General features: G+C 29.7%; 1 long non-coding RNA gene across 1 annotated transcript; it reads right to left on the reverse strand.

Annotated features, from left to right (window-relative positions):
- Positions 1-12,669: 12,669 nt before the first annotated feature.
- LOC127127441 (uncharacterized) lies at positions 12,670-15,836 on the reverse strand. The gene is made up of 3 exons (XR_007805345.1): positions 15,489-15,836; positions 13,217-13,255; positions 12,670-12,950 (listed from the first exon to the last, which is right to left on the reverse strand). It is a non-coding gene; the product is annotated as an uncharacterized LOC127127441 (long non-coding RNA).
- Positions 15,837-16,111: the final 275 nt, after the last annotated feature.

Below are 16,111 nucleotides of genomic sequence, written 5' to 3' on the forward strand. Positions count from 1 at the left end.
GTCCAGTTCACACATATGCTGACAAACCCAATGCAAGAGCATCAAAAACTAAGCTCTCAGTCAATATGCGATGAAATATTGTCTGTCATAGGCGACAATCCGTCGTTAAAGGTGAGTATAATATTCTCGCATATTGTAGCACAATACCATTACACTTCATCATATAGGAAGACATGGATAACTAGGATAAAGGCCGTTGAAAAAGTGTATGACAATTGGGAGGAGTCTTATAAATCTTATGGAATCAATGAACTCTATCTTCAAAGGCATCCGTAATCTACCTATAACCGCTTTGGTGCAGGCAACATATTTCAGGCTAGGGGCGCCGTTTGAGACCAGACGTTCCAAATGGAGTTCAGTGTTGCAATTTGGGCAGTTGTTCAGTGATGCTTCAATGAAATTCATTAGACATAAAGCTACCCAAGAAAACATACATGTGGTCACAATGTTTGACCGCACTGAAGGTTGGTATAGTTTTGCCGAGTCCATGGATCACAATGAGGGTATGTCGATGCGACAGTATAAAGTCAAACTAGATAGAGGTTGGTGCAACTGCAGAAAGTTTCAAGCCTCTCGTACGCCCTTCTCTCATGTCATTGCGGCATGTTCAAAGGTTCGAATGAATTCATCCTACTTGCTATCTGACGTTTACAAAGTCACCAGCCTATCAAATTTTTATAAAATTAGTTTTTCCGTAATGGCAAAAGAGGATTACTGGCCAGAATATTAAGGGGACATTATCTGGCACAACGAACTTATGCGAAGAAAGAAAAATGGTCGCCCAAACAGCATCCATATTCGAACCGAAATGGATACGACGAACAAAATGGTTAAATTATGTAGTTCATGCCGTCAACTAGTTCACAATCGTGCTAACTGCCCTAGTGTTGGAACGAGTACAATCAGATAAATTCACATGTACCTCTGTTGCAATATATGAAAAACTAAATTTATTTCATATTATAAGTTTGTAAGAAAAATACCATTATATAAACAACAACACAACCAATTAAAACAACTAGAATACAATAACTAAACGATTACAACCATCAAAACAATTCTGAACATGTAATGCATCTTCGTATGAACGTCTCAGTCAGTCTTAATATCCACCCATTCACGCAGTTCTCCATTTTGGTTGAACGTGGACACAAGCCATTGGATTCTTCTAATCCTTTCACCATCTCCAATTTCTCCATCTAACCAACAGTTCAATGTCCGATTAAGACATTCAAACGAATCTATATTCCAAAGTCAAATCTTTATCGGAGACGCAACAACGAAAAAGATTTAATCGGCATTTCGCTTGTGAATGTATTCAGACATGGTTAAAACTCAAAAACTTGAAAGAGAGTGAAGTTGAATGAAAGAAAATGTGGTTGTAGGATAAGAGTTGTGTGAAAAATATTGCATACAGGGCGATGTATTTATAGAGGAGCCAGAAAATGCATGTGTCACACATGTCAAGACATGTAGGCGCCAAAGACATTGGCGCCTCTTCATGAGCCAAAGTGCATGCGCCAGCACACTGGGCACCAGCATTCATTGCATGCGTCAGTGCTGCTGGCGCCTCCTCCTAATATAAAATGGACGCGCCAGTGCATCTGGCGCATCTGTTTTGAAAGGTGGTTATTTTGAAAAAAATTGAAATAATGGTTATTTTAAATTTTTTTTGAAAATAATTATTATTTAAAAAAAATCCTCTATTTAGGCCATAAACACCCTAATTAAGAATTGGAGTTTTTAGTTTTTAGTTTTAAAGATTCTATATAATTCAGCGCATAGTATTTTGTTTTAAAGATTCTATATAAGTGAGAAATCTAGCTAATATCCTAGAGAGTACCCCCTAAGAAATGGAAAGACTTTGCAAAAAATTAAACAAGGTGATACCCTATCAAACACGGGTGTAAATAAAGTGTAGAATAAGGAAGTGGCACTCGAGTCATATTACAAAGACTCTAAGTTAATTTAATCAAAGGAAAGAAACGAAAATGAGTGTTTTAGGTTTCATACAATTGAAAATAAAGAAAATGATTACAATTATGGTCAACGTATTAATCTACTGGTTTGGTAATTTCAAACTTATCATCGGTTATTATATCACCAATTTCCTAAGCATATTCAATTCCTATTTATTATAGTATCGATTAACATGCGTGATCAATATTATCTGAATTATATTATTATTTTCCACAATAAGCATGACGGCTGAAGATCGGACGAAGTTAATGAATAAGCTAAGTTAACACATGAAGTTAAGGAACATGCATCAATCAAATTTAATCAACATTATTATATGTAGCTCGAATTAAGAAAATAAGAATACACAAATAATGATTGAAAATAATTGAATAAAAACTAATAATATAATAACCTGAAAGTCTTGATGAAATTTCAAAATTGTAGATTAACTTTGGAGTTTAGCCGATCATATATTCCTAATGCCCACTATAATTACTAAAATTGTCTAACTTTCCACATAATCAACATGGTCGGTCCTGTGCAAGTGCAGCATATGATTTACACATAATCAACACGACCGACCCTGTGCAAATGCAGCATGTGCTGCAACACAGGCCCCCAAATTTTCAAAAAAAATTCATAAATGTTAATAAAATAAATAAAATGTTATTAAAAAAACTCAATAATTGAAAGAAATGTTAGTATAAAAACTCAATACATACAAAAATCAAGATTGATCAAAACTCAAAATAATTATATATTTTTAATTAATATATAATTGTATTTTTTATATATTTTTTTAATTATTATAATTATATTTTTTTAAAAATTTGGATCCATTTTTAAAATTAGAACGGGACCTCCGATATGATTGGGTCGGCCCTGATAATCAACATTTAATTGTCGAATAATTGGAAACAGTTTACATTTGTTTGTTGGGTTTGGATGTTTTGTCATCAAAGTTTTGTCTTTGAGAATATCCTATTTAAACATATAGCTCTTATGTGAATTATGCCTTTTGTTTCTCAATTTTTCCTGTAACTTCCCCATTTATGTGTTTGTGTTGACTGATTAACATGAGGAACATGTTAATAATTGTGTTTTTTAACAGTGAGATTGTTTGTTCAATATTAATAATTGCTTTCTTGCTTGAACTGTATGGATGATTTGGACCATGTTAGATAATTGGAGTAATTAACCATTAAAATAACTTTTAAATACATCTATTTAGGCCATAAACAGCCTAATTAAGGATTGGACTTTTTAGTTTTCTGTTTTGGAGATTCTGCATAATTCAACGTAACCAAATTTTGATAAATTATGTTTTAGATTCAAATTTATGCCAAATAAGTCAAACAAAGAGAAAATATGTTTTGAGTTTTTAATGTTGACGTTGATTATATGTTTAAACTTTTAGAAATCTTAAGAAAAACCTATATTCTACACAAGTCACTCTTGCATATCAAAGAAACAATATTTTTAATATAGCTATGCAAGAGTGTTTTTCTTAACCTTAACAAACCACAAACAGAATAAACCCTAAGTTCTTCTTTGGCATGTCTTATGTACATGTGAAGTCATCTCTAATATTATATTGTGACATTGTGGAACAAGAATGGTGTATGAAACTAGTACTATGTTTATTAGTACCTTTACTTAAATAATTAACTTTGTTTATTAGTATGTATGAAAAAAGTATGTATGAAACAAGAATGATGTTGTTCTCGTGTTGTGATGTGTTCAATTTTATGCATGTGTAATTGGGTCGCCAGAATATAATCAATTGTCATATATACATGAATTGTCATAAGTTTCTTAACAGCTTTTAAGTTTAATAGTTACGTTAAAAAAAATTAATAGCTATGTTAATTTTTATTGATCCTATATATATATATATATATATATATATATATATATATATATATATATATATATATATATATATATATATATATGATCAAATGACATCAAATTGTCAAAGTTTAATTTGACACAAAATCTCAACCGTGTTATATTAAAGGAAATAAAAAATTAAAAAAGAATATATGATCCATTTTTTTCCCTAAAAAATAGGTTATTTATATGACCGTTTGATCGAATGTTATTAAGGTTGAGATTTGATGTCAAATTAAACTTTGACACCTTTATGTCATCATATCATATATATATATATATATATATATATATATATATATATATATATATATATATATATATATATATATATATATATTATTGAAGCAATGGAATGGATAAGTCATGAATTAAGAAGCCACAGTCCTTGATTGCGTATGAGTAAGGAATAAAATAATTTATTAGTTTTATATTTAAAGATGCATCAGAAAATTGTATAGTAATATGCTCTCGTAAATGTTGTGGTTTCAAAAAATTTAATAGTAAGAGTTTCGTGTTCAACCACTGGTCACCATTTACTTAGACATACATCAAATGAATTCATCATGAAAGGTCCTTTGAACTACCTAGTTCTATCTCTCCTAGTACTATTTCATAAATGGTTGAAGATATTATCAATATCGAAGATCTTATTCAGAATATGATCAACGATGCCTTTGGAGTTGATAGGAATCATGCAAATAAAATACCAACGAATTTTTTTTGGAGATTGATTAAGAAGATTATGTGATGTCAAGTGCAACTCAGGAAAGAAACGAAATCAAAGAGTACTACGGAATTGGTTAGAGAACGAGAACAACCTTTATATGAAGGATGTAGAATATATTCAAGGTTATCTTTTATAGTAAAGTTGTACCATATCAAGTGTTTATGTGGATTGAGTGATAAGGCGATGACAATGATTTTAGAGTTATTAATAGATACGTTTGAATATGCAAACATTCCAAATTCATTCTATGAAACCAAGAAATCAATCAAAAACTTAGTTTAAATTATATAAAGATACTTGCATGTCCAAATAGTTGTATACTTTATTATGGAGAAGATAAAGGGAGGGATACTTGAAAAAAGTGTAACATTTCAAATGGAAATCAAATAAAGAGGTGTGTGATAGCAAGAGACAAAAGAAAATTTATGTCAAGATTCTTCATTATTTTTCATTAAAACCTCGATTACAAAGATTATTTTGGTCATCAAAGACTGTCGAGACTATGGGATGACATGCAACAGATACTAACAATGACAGAAGCTTGGAAGAAATTTTACTTGACACAGACTTAGTTTGCATCAGGTCCGTGGAATTTTCATCTTGCATTAGCTAGTGATGGTTTTAATTCATTTGGTATGATGAGTATAAATAATAGTATTTGGTCAATTATTCTCATTCCATATAACACTTCTTCATGAGCTTTCATTAAGCAGGCATCATATATAATGTCAATGGCAATCCCCGGTAAAGAAGCAGCAGGAAATAATATGGATGTCTACTTACAACCCTTAGTCAAAGAACTCAAGGAGTTATGGACTACTAATGTAGCTACATACGACTCTTGATGCGATGCGGAGTTATGGACTACTAATGTAGCTACATACGACTCTTGATGCGATGCGTATTGAGAAAAGTGTGTGCGATAATATCATTACTTACTTTATTAAATTATAGGCAAAAGAGTAAAGACTGTGTCAAAGCTCGAGATGACCTTCAAAATATGGGCATATAAGACCTAATCTTTGACATGATAAATATGGTAGAATTTCTCCGATGGCTCGTTTGTTAGCCGGATATTTAGGTAGACTTGTTAGATGTTTAAAGACCTTCCTATAATGCTCGATAGTTGTAAGGTAATTCCAGATACAAACAAAACAAAATTTTATGAATAAAAAATAAATGTATCATTGATAAACATCTAAGTATTTTTTATCTATTATTTTTTTTTCGACTAATTTTTATTTTTATGGCTCGGCATATTTCGTTGTTGATGATAGAGAGAACAAAAGATTGATCCTTCTTTCCACTAGAAAGAAATGGAGATATTCTCAATGTCGTTTATTTTCTCAAAATTATAAGAGATCTCACAACGGAGGAAAACTGGGCAAAATTTCCAGAAGGTATGGATAAAAATGATTGGGTTGTTTTTGTTCAATATAGACGAAAAGAAAAAACACAAGTAATATTAATATTTTACTCGTATAATTGTATTTTTAATATAAAAATAAGGCTTTTCTAGGTGCTTTAATGGATTTTTTTACCAATGTAGTAAATAGGCAGAAAAAATTCTAAAAATAGAGATAAGTTGAAGAATCCGCATACGCTTGTATCTAAGTCTCATGCAAGGAAGCTATATGATTTGTTATGACTAAATTTTTTTATCGGTGATTTTATGCTTAATAGTATAATTAATATTTGTGTGTATTTGTAGGAATTAAGAGATGGACGAACATACAGGAGAGGAGAATGTATATAATTTGTCATTAAAAAATTGACGAGTACGATCTTTTGTCAATTAAGATAAAGTGTAACTTAATTTTTTTTTAGATACTTGTTATGTAGCATCTCTTAGAGACGAGGAGAATCTATCTGAAATTATATTTATTTGTTCATTTAATAAAACTAGACAACTACCTGTGCATGCATTTCTTCCTTTGATAAAAATAGACGATTACCTATGCCTACAACATACTTGATACAATATTTGTTGGCCTTTATAGTTGTAAGAATGTCATTAAAAATACATACGGATAAAACCTTTAGTTTATGAGAACTACTGCAAATAACCACTTAGAGTACTAAAACCAGTAGAACATATAAAGCTTCATATTTATGTTAAGTGATTTTGCTCGTTCATATTATCATATATACTAAGAAAATTGTAATAATTAGTAAATGATTCCTTACTAATAATAAAATGTAACTAGTTATGAACCAAAGCCTTATGACACTGATTAAGAAATCAAGAAATAATTTTTTTTTATATTAGACACTATTATTTGTATTGATCATTTAAAATACATATTTTAGTGAATACATTACCTTTTGAAATTGTAAGTGTCTAGTCGGTGGAAAATTGAGGGGAGATAAAAACTAATGGTAAATCGGTAAACAATTAGCCATTAATGGAGCAAATAAAGCGAAACGAGACAATAAATTTCAAGTCTAAGTTAAAATAAAAAATAGCAATTCAAAAGAATAGTTAACAGAGGAACAAATACCAAACCAAACATAATAAATAAAAACAGAATAGCTAATGATAATGATGTATGTATTTTAATGAGTATTATTTTAATATTATTCTCTTCAGGAATCATACTTAGAACCACTTGGAGAAGGTAGACGTTCTTTTGAATTTAACTACCGATTTGAACCTAATGAAACATTAAGAAGAATTAATTAGACTTTGCTAATAATTAATTAGAATTTTCTAAGAAATAATATTATAAACTTTCTATGTATTACATTATACTTATGAATCTTGTACTTTTTTAGTATCATGATGCTTATGTTTATTATTATAAAATTAAGATTTGATATGATTTTGTTTTATTTATATTACATGTCATTATAATTAAGGAATTCACATTTTTTTTCTTGGCATATTATGATGTTTATTAGATATTAGAATTTTGAGATTGTAATTTCATTTTATTAGAAAGTTATAGAAAATAAAATAAAAAATTAAAGAAAAATAGATAAATAAATATTACCAAAACATAATAATTTAAAGAAATAAAAAAAAGTTGTTGGTAAAATAAAAATAAGAAAGAAAAAATAAAAAAATAAAACGAAAAAGTAAAAAGAATGTTAATTAATATTAGTTTAACTATTGCTAAATATGTAAAATTAAATGATTAGTGTCACGAAATCGTCGCAATTAACATCGAAAACGAAACACCTAATAAAATTTACGCCAGTTAAAAACCGTCGCAAATAACTATTTAAGACAGTTCTATAACCATCACAAATTGTTACCACCGTTAGAATGTCAGTTTTCTAATTGTCACGGTTCATACTCGTACCACACAGTTTTGACACGAAACAATAATCGTTTTGATCCAGGTAGTTTTCTAACTGTCGCGGTTCATACTGGTAACACACGGTTTTGACACGAAACAATAATCGTTTTGACCCAGGTATTGAGGCAGTTAGAGCCACCGTGTAACTGCGAAAATATAGGAACCTTCCTTTTTTTCTTGTAGTGACACATCTTATGTTTTAAAGACTCTATACTAGGATGTCTATTTTTACATAGGGACATTCATGCATAGTAGAAATCTAGCTAAATATCCAAGAGAGTACTCCCTCAGAAGTGAAAAGGCATTGCAAAAATTTAAACAAGGTGATATACATCATCGAACATGGATCAAAAACAAGTAAATAAAGTGTAGAATAAGGAAGTGACACTCGAGTTGTATCGTAAAGGACTCTAAGTTAATTTAACAAAGGGAAAAAAATGAAAATGAGTGTTTTACATTTTCGTACAATTGAAAATAAAGAAAATGATTACAATTATGATTAACGAATTAATCTACTCATTCGGTAATTTCAGACTTATCATCGATTATTATACCACAAATTCCCTAAGCAGATTCAATTCCTATTTGATTATAGTATCGATTAACAAGCATGATCAACATGATGTGAATTATATTCCTATTTTCCACAATAAGCATGACGGTTGAAGATCAAACGAAGTTAACGGATAAGCTAAGTTATCACGTGAAGTTAAGGAAAATACATCAATCAAGTTTAATCAAGACTATTATATGTAACTCAAATTAAGAAAATAAGAATACACAAAACAGGATTGAAAGCAATTGAATAAAAACTGATAATATAATAACCTCAAAGTCTTGATGAAATTTCCTAAATAATATATTAACCTTGGAGTTTAGCCGACCATATAATCCTAATGCTCACTATAATTCCTAAATTTTCAAAATTTTCCTAATGCTAATTTTAGCTTAAATAATAAAGAAATTTGGGTTTTAAGAACAGCGGTTCGAAAAAACATAAACTGGCCCAAAACTAACAAATTTTTTTTATTAATCTTGGAAAGAAATCTGATAATTTGACTCTTATTCTCTCTAAATTAGCTTTCGACCTCAACATGAAACTTGTAGTTTTTTCTCTTATATTTTCAATGCATATTTGAACGCATTAAATGACATCGTCTAGCTCAAGTCATGACCTGCACAACAAGAAGGTTACTTATTCAAAAAATAAATGACGAAAATAAAATAAGAGAAAAATTATATTGAAATTGAAAAACATACTAAAAATAATAGAAATAAAACAAGGAAGTATAGAATTGTCTTAACACAGTAGTAAAAGAGTGTACATCAAAATGTACTAATTAAATTCTCTCACAATTAAACTTTTTCACTCCGAGTAAAACTCCAAATTTAAAATTCAAAATAGAGTAATTATAGAACATATAATTTCAAAGATATTCAGGATCACAAAGGGGTAAAAACGAATTCTCATTTTAAACTTCAAGAAATATGGCATTAGTGACTAACTTCTCGACAATCAAAGCAAATTAGAGGATAATTTACCAAAAAATACATCATAAATAGTAAGATTTTCACAGGATAAATTCTCACAACTCTCAAATATTTAGATTATTTGTTTACACTCAAAGCACAATCACATTTGTGCATGCAACATACCTTTAATAAAACTAGATGACTACTTGCGCATGCATTTGTTCCTTTAATAAAACTAGACGACTATCTGTTCCTACAACATACTTGATACAAGATTTGTTGGCCTTCATTGAATTGAGAATCTCAATAAAAACATACAGATAAAACCTTTATGTGCAGTATCTGGTTTACCTTTATGTAGAATATGTTTGCTTAGGTATCTTACAAGAATTGGCAGGAATCGGGTGGTAATAGTAGTATAAAATCCTCCCTGTATAAAAAATAAGGAAAAATCGAAGATTCTGCGTATAGTAAGGAAGTGATATAAGTTGCTATGAATAAATCTATTTATTGGTGATTGTATGCTTAATAGTACACATACTTAATATTTATGTTTGTTTGTAGGAATTAAGAGATGGACGAGCATGAAGAGTAATTTTATTTTAATAACCAAGAATCCACAAATATGATACACAATAAAACTAGAATTGACAGGACTAGGGTGATAATAGGTGTATTAAAAATAGCGAGTGATCAAAATGGGGAGTTAGTGAAGGCACATCTGAAACAATCAATAGGAGTTGTAGATTGTTTTTTCCATGCAGAAAAACCTTTAGTTTATGAGAACTACTGCAAATAGCACTTAGAGTACTAAAAATAATAGAACATATAAAACTTCAGATTCATGTTGAGTGATTCTGCTCGTTCATATTATCATATATATTAAGAAAATTGTAATAGTTAGTATATGATATCCTACTAATAATAAAATTTAACTAGTTATGAACCAAGACTCTATTATTTGTATTAAATGCATATTTTAATGAATACTTTACCTTTTGAAATCTTAAGAGTGTCTAGCCGGTGGAAATTTGAGAGGAGATAAAAGCTAATGGTAAATCGGTAAATAATTAGGCATTAATGGAGCAAATAAAGTGAAACGGGACAGTAAATTTATAGTCTAAATTAAAATGAAAAATAGCAATTCAAAAGTATAGTTCACATAGGAACAAATACATGTATGAATTCACGCCTTTGATAATGATGTGTGTATGTATTAATTTGCAAGTAGCAATGTTAATGCCTCTTTACAAACATTACGTGTTTTTTTCATGATTTCACTGTTCAACACCTTGAGGCAACTGCAACTTATTTTAGTTTTCCTTTTTTACAATTATTTTTTGTTTCTGCAATGTAATTTCAATCTTTATTGTATTTGTATTGCAAGAATGCTAGTATAGAAAAAAGCTTACACGTAAGGCACTATATCTTAAGTAAAATAAAAGGAGAAATGAGGAATGTATGAAGTCTTTTTATTGCTTATTGGTTTCTTTTTTCCATGGAATTTAAGAAAGCTTAAGTATGATAGTTGAATGAAGTGAAGAGGAATATCTGCCAATGTTAGTAGAGTTGAAAATTAAAACAAGTTGTACTAGATTTATAAATCTTTTCTATTTGAATTTGGTCACTCAATTTGCTCTTTTTCAGGTACAGGAAAAATTACAAGCTACAATTCAAGATTTTTTTTCTTTTGAAAATGAAACATTTGAGAAAGTCTTCAGAAAACAACATCATGAATATGTATGTTTGTTGTATGGGATTTGGAGTAAATGAAAGAATATAGATCTATGAGATCGACGTTTTCTTCAAAAGCAAATGAAAGAATATAATAAATGCAAGAAGAAATTGTCGCACTTAAAAAAAAAAAAATTAAAAATTGATGAATTGATGAAGAAAATCGTACTAATAAAACAAAGGGACAATTCTAAGAAAGAGGAGATTTCACTCTTAATGGAAATGCATAATTCAAATAGAAGACATGTATATTCTTTTTTATGCATCTACTCTTAGTAAATTATTAAATAGTATAAATCATGCGTAAAAAGTTGAAAACAATAATTTTTATTTTAATGAGTATTATTTTCTCTAGGATTCCTACTTAGAATTATTCGGGAATGATAGACGTTCTTCTAAGAACTAATTAGACTTTGCTAATAATTAATTACAATTTTCTAAGAACTAATAATATTATGAACTTTTCTATGTATTCCATTATGATTATGAATCTTATACTTTTTTTTGACATTATGATACTTAGTATTATAAGATTAATGATTTTGTTTTATTGTATTACATGACATTATAATTAAGGAACTCACACTTTTTTCTTGGCATATTATGATGCTTAAGAGATATTAGAATTTTGAGATTGCAATTTTATTTTGTTAGAAAGTTATACAAAATTAAATAAGAAGTCAAAAAGAAAAAAAGATAAATAAATATTACCAAAACATAATAATTTAAAGAAATTAAAAAAAGTTATTAGTAAAATAAAAATAAGAAAGAAAAAATAAAAAATAATACTAAATTTTTTTTAAAAAATGTTAATTAATAATAGTCTAACTGTTGCTAAACGTATAAAATTAAATGATTACTGTCACTATACACTACAAGAAAAACAGTTTAGCGTCAAACAAAACCAGACGCTAAAAGCCAAAAAAATCGACGCAAATAGAGAATTAGCGTCTGTTTAGCGTTGGTATAGGGCCTAGGTTTAAACACTTGAAGCTAAACTTTAGCATCGGTTGTTAAGTGTTGTGACTAAATTAGTCTCGGCTAGACCGAGTGTACACTGACATTATCTCTAGGCCAACGCTAATGCACGTAAGTTAACAAAAGTCAACAAACTATGTAGTTTCGGTCAAACTGATGCTAATGTCAAACAAATAAAGTCAATGAACTACCCAATGTCGGTCTAATTGACGCTAATGTCAAACTTATAAAGTCAACAACCTATCTAGTGTCGGTCTAACCGACAAAAATCTAAAAGTCAATAATATTTATTAGCTTCGGCTTGTCCAATGCTAAAGTCAAACTATAAAAGCCATCAGAGTTGCATAACAATCCTTTGGTATTACAATTAGTCAAATTTTTCCTCACCTATTTATACCTTTTTTTTTTCATATATAGATACATATCACACAAACATAATGCACTCATTATCATCATTGACGTATGCATTGCTAACGAAGCTTTTAACACCAAATCTACATGTTCTACAATATAATTGAAATGAGCTCATATCAAATTTAAGAAATTAAACTAGAAAATAGACATTACTTCAAAGTATCAGGTTCAACAACCTTGTCATGAACATTGAAAACATCTTCATCATTGCAGCTAGCTAGCTAGATAATCAATTTGATTAACTGAAATGAGTCAAATATAACAAATATTGAAGTATCTAAGTTTGACATGAACATTGGAGATTTTGGTACTTAAAGGATGATTACAGTCCTAATAACATATTTGTAGGAAACTTAATAATTTCAACTATTTAACCATTCGCCCAGCAACATCTCCTCAAACCAATCATCTCCTCACTCTTGTCTTGTGTCATTTGCAACTCCAAAGTCACCTGTCAATGTTATCTACAACAGAGAAAGAAGAATTCTAGATATTAATTTACCTCAATCATTTACCTTGTACTAACTCTTACTAAATACTAATACAAAGCACATGAACTTTTAGCCAAAATAATCTACACCTATATGGATGTCGGAAAAAGAGAGTTATATGTCTTGCCTAAAATTATGATATCAACTTGCTTGTAATTCCTTCTTAAAGAGAACAAGAAAATGCACGTTGGACAACAAATTAGTACCCCTACAGAAAATTTGAAATTAAACATGTTCACCTCTTTGAAAATGTTGCTATGTGAAGTTTCCACAAACCCCTGCATCAAAACCAAAAGCTAAGTTACCAAGAAGATATTTAACATGTAGAAACCACTTGAAGCTAGAGAGAGATGCTTCTTAATGCTAGAGTACATCAAATCAACTCATATACAAGCCATAGTTCTAAAAGAGTATTTTCATATCAAAAAGTTTCATAAAATACAAAAAAGGACAACACAGTGTATACACTTTTTTACAATAAAACATTGTTTCGTGATTGATTAACTCAATGATTTTAAACCAATTTTTTGAACAGTTTGATGGATTCTACATTTGACTCTCCAATTTTAATCTCAAAGATATCGATTCGCAATTCAATAGAAAAGGACATCATCATCAGAATAGATTCCTTTTCAAGTACTTTGCCACAATTATGATAACAAAGTCATTAAGAGTGAAATCAAAGAGATTTAAAACTTACATCAATCGTGGCTGCAAATATCATAAGCACATATTTGTCTTCAATACCAAAATAAACTTAAAAAGAAAAAATGATTCAAAACGCAATGGAAATTAAAATTTTCTCCTTTAGTGATCCTTACAAATGGACATGATCAGTGATAGAAATCATTATCTTTTGTGGCGATTGAAACCTTTGATGTAGATCTAAGGAGTGATCACGAACGTTAAATGGTGACAACGCATCTACTCAGTCCACACGAACGGATTCCTTCAGTCTCAATGCTAGCTGCTACGAATGAAGGTTTTAAGTGAGAGAGAGAGAGAAACGAAATTTCATCTAATCGAATGCTTCTGCACAAAGGTTTTATTTATAGAACCACTTGTGTGGGCTACAAGCTAAAAAGTCCACTTAAGTGTATGTGGCCCATATCTTATGATATACCAAAATCACTTAAGTGTGTGGTACCTTACCATATTTCGTATTCTACTTAAGTGCATCGTACCTTACGATGTTCTAAAATTCACTTAAGTGCATCGTACCTTATGGTGTTCATTATTTACTCTATCTCTCATCAATCCGTCCTTTTGTGTGTGACCTTGTAGATTTTCGCGACATTGTTAATTATATTAAATCACTTATTTAATATAATAAACAGTGAGCGGTATCTAGCAACACATCACTGTTATCCAAGACACGAAAATATCATCTAATTTGACAAATTCTTTTGTGATAATACTTATGTGTACAATTACCCTTTTGTTCTTATGTCTATATTGAACACAAGGCATAGATCGTGTCATCCTTGTCCAGTTCAATATTGGACCCTTAGATATTTATCTGGTTACGCAGCATGAATATATTCTATCTAGGTCACTCATGTCCCTTAGCATGCTTCGTGGAGTATCCATCAAATATCTTTATGGTCATCCAGTTACGGATAATGTTTGATCAACAATAAGACACTCGACTCTACATCTAGGATCCATAGTGGTTTTAGGTTGAAGGGTGGTATACACCACTACCACCATGAGAATAACTTATGACACTTTGCATAACATTCTATATAGTATTCTCATAGCGAATCAATTCAGTATAAATATTACTCATAATATTCATATATATGTTTAAGACTTGATAACTCCTTATCCATGATCCATGAGATGCGATCATCGGTCTATATACATAATAGCCTTAATGCTTTAATGTTATCCCAATTCACAACAAAGCTCGACTACGGATACTTTAAGAATAGTGTCCTTATGTTTAATGGGATCTCATGATTAAGTCACACTTGATACATTAAATGGACTAACTATTCTAGGAATTTTATTAAACAAACATAATAAAGAAAAAATGTCTTTCATTATTAATAAATAATTCGATACAAGTATCAAAAGTATTAGTCTCTAGGGCTTACACCAACAATACAAGCCATAGTTCTAAAAGAATATTTTTATGTCAAAAAGTTTCATAAAATACAAAAAAGGACAACACAGTGTATACACTTTTTTATAATAAAACATTATTGCGTGATTGATTAATTCAATGATTTTAAGCCAATTTTTTGAATAGGTTGATGGATTCTACATTTGATTCTCCAATTTTAACCTCAAAGATATTGATTCCCAACTCAATAGAAAAGGACATCATCATCAGAATAGATTCCTTTTCAAGTACTTTGCTACAACTATGATAACAAAGTCATTAAGAGTGAAATCAAAGAGATTTAAAACTTACCTCATCAATCGTGGCTGCAAATATCATAAGCACATATTTGTATTCAATACCAAAATAAACTTAAAAAGAAAAAAAGAAAAAACTTTTCTGACCTTCCACATGGGGTTCACCGTGAGAAGGTTCCAACAACCAAACCTTTATCCAAGATAATGAAAGTCTCCTTGTTGATATTTGGGGACATAGGGTTCCATGTAAGGGACATATATCATCTTCTTTCCTTCCAAACTCACACCCCTTTTCTTGTTCATCGCCGCCATACCACGGAGCAATTTCTCCCCCCCTCGCACACTCAGACTCACTCATTAGTATTTTTCAGCAATTTGGAGGAGACGTGATGGTTTGAAGGAATAGAGGAAGAAGGAAACAAAAACCAAGATTTTAGGATTTCACATAAATGTTTGGTGCGTAATGAAATTTTAGGCGCATCCAAATGAAAAGTTTCACTTTCCTTCGTGATTCTTTTTTCTTAACATTTTTTTATTACAAAGTTTTTTACTTGTTTCTTTTACAATTAATTTTCTTTTTAAAATTATATTATTTTAGCTATTTTTATATGTGTAATAATTTTGTTATATTTTTTTATAAAATGTAACATATTTTTTTAAGTTAATTTTTTATTTAGAAATTTGTTATTTTTAGGTTATTGGAAAAAAGGAATAAGAAAAGAAATATGGAAGATGGAAAGATAAGATGGAAGAGGGAAGAGAATAAAAAC

Source organism: Lathyrus oleraceus, chromosome 3, assembly GCF_024323335.1.
Source record: "Lathyrus oleraceus cultivar Zhongwan6 chromosome 3, CAAS_Psat_ZW6_1.0, whole genome shotgun sequence".
NCBI classification, from domain to species: Eukaryota; Viridiplantae; Streptophyta; class Magnoliopsida; order Fabales; family Fabaceae; genus Lathyrus; species Lathyrus oleraceus.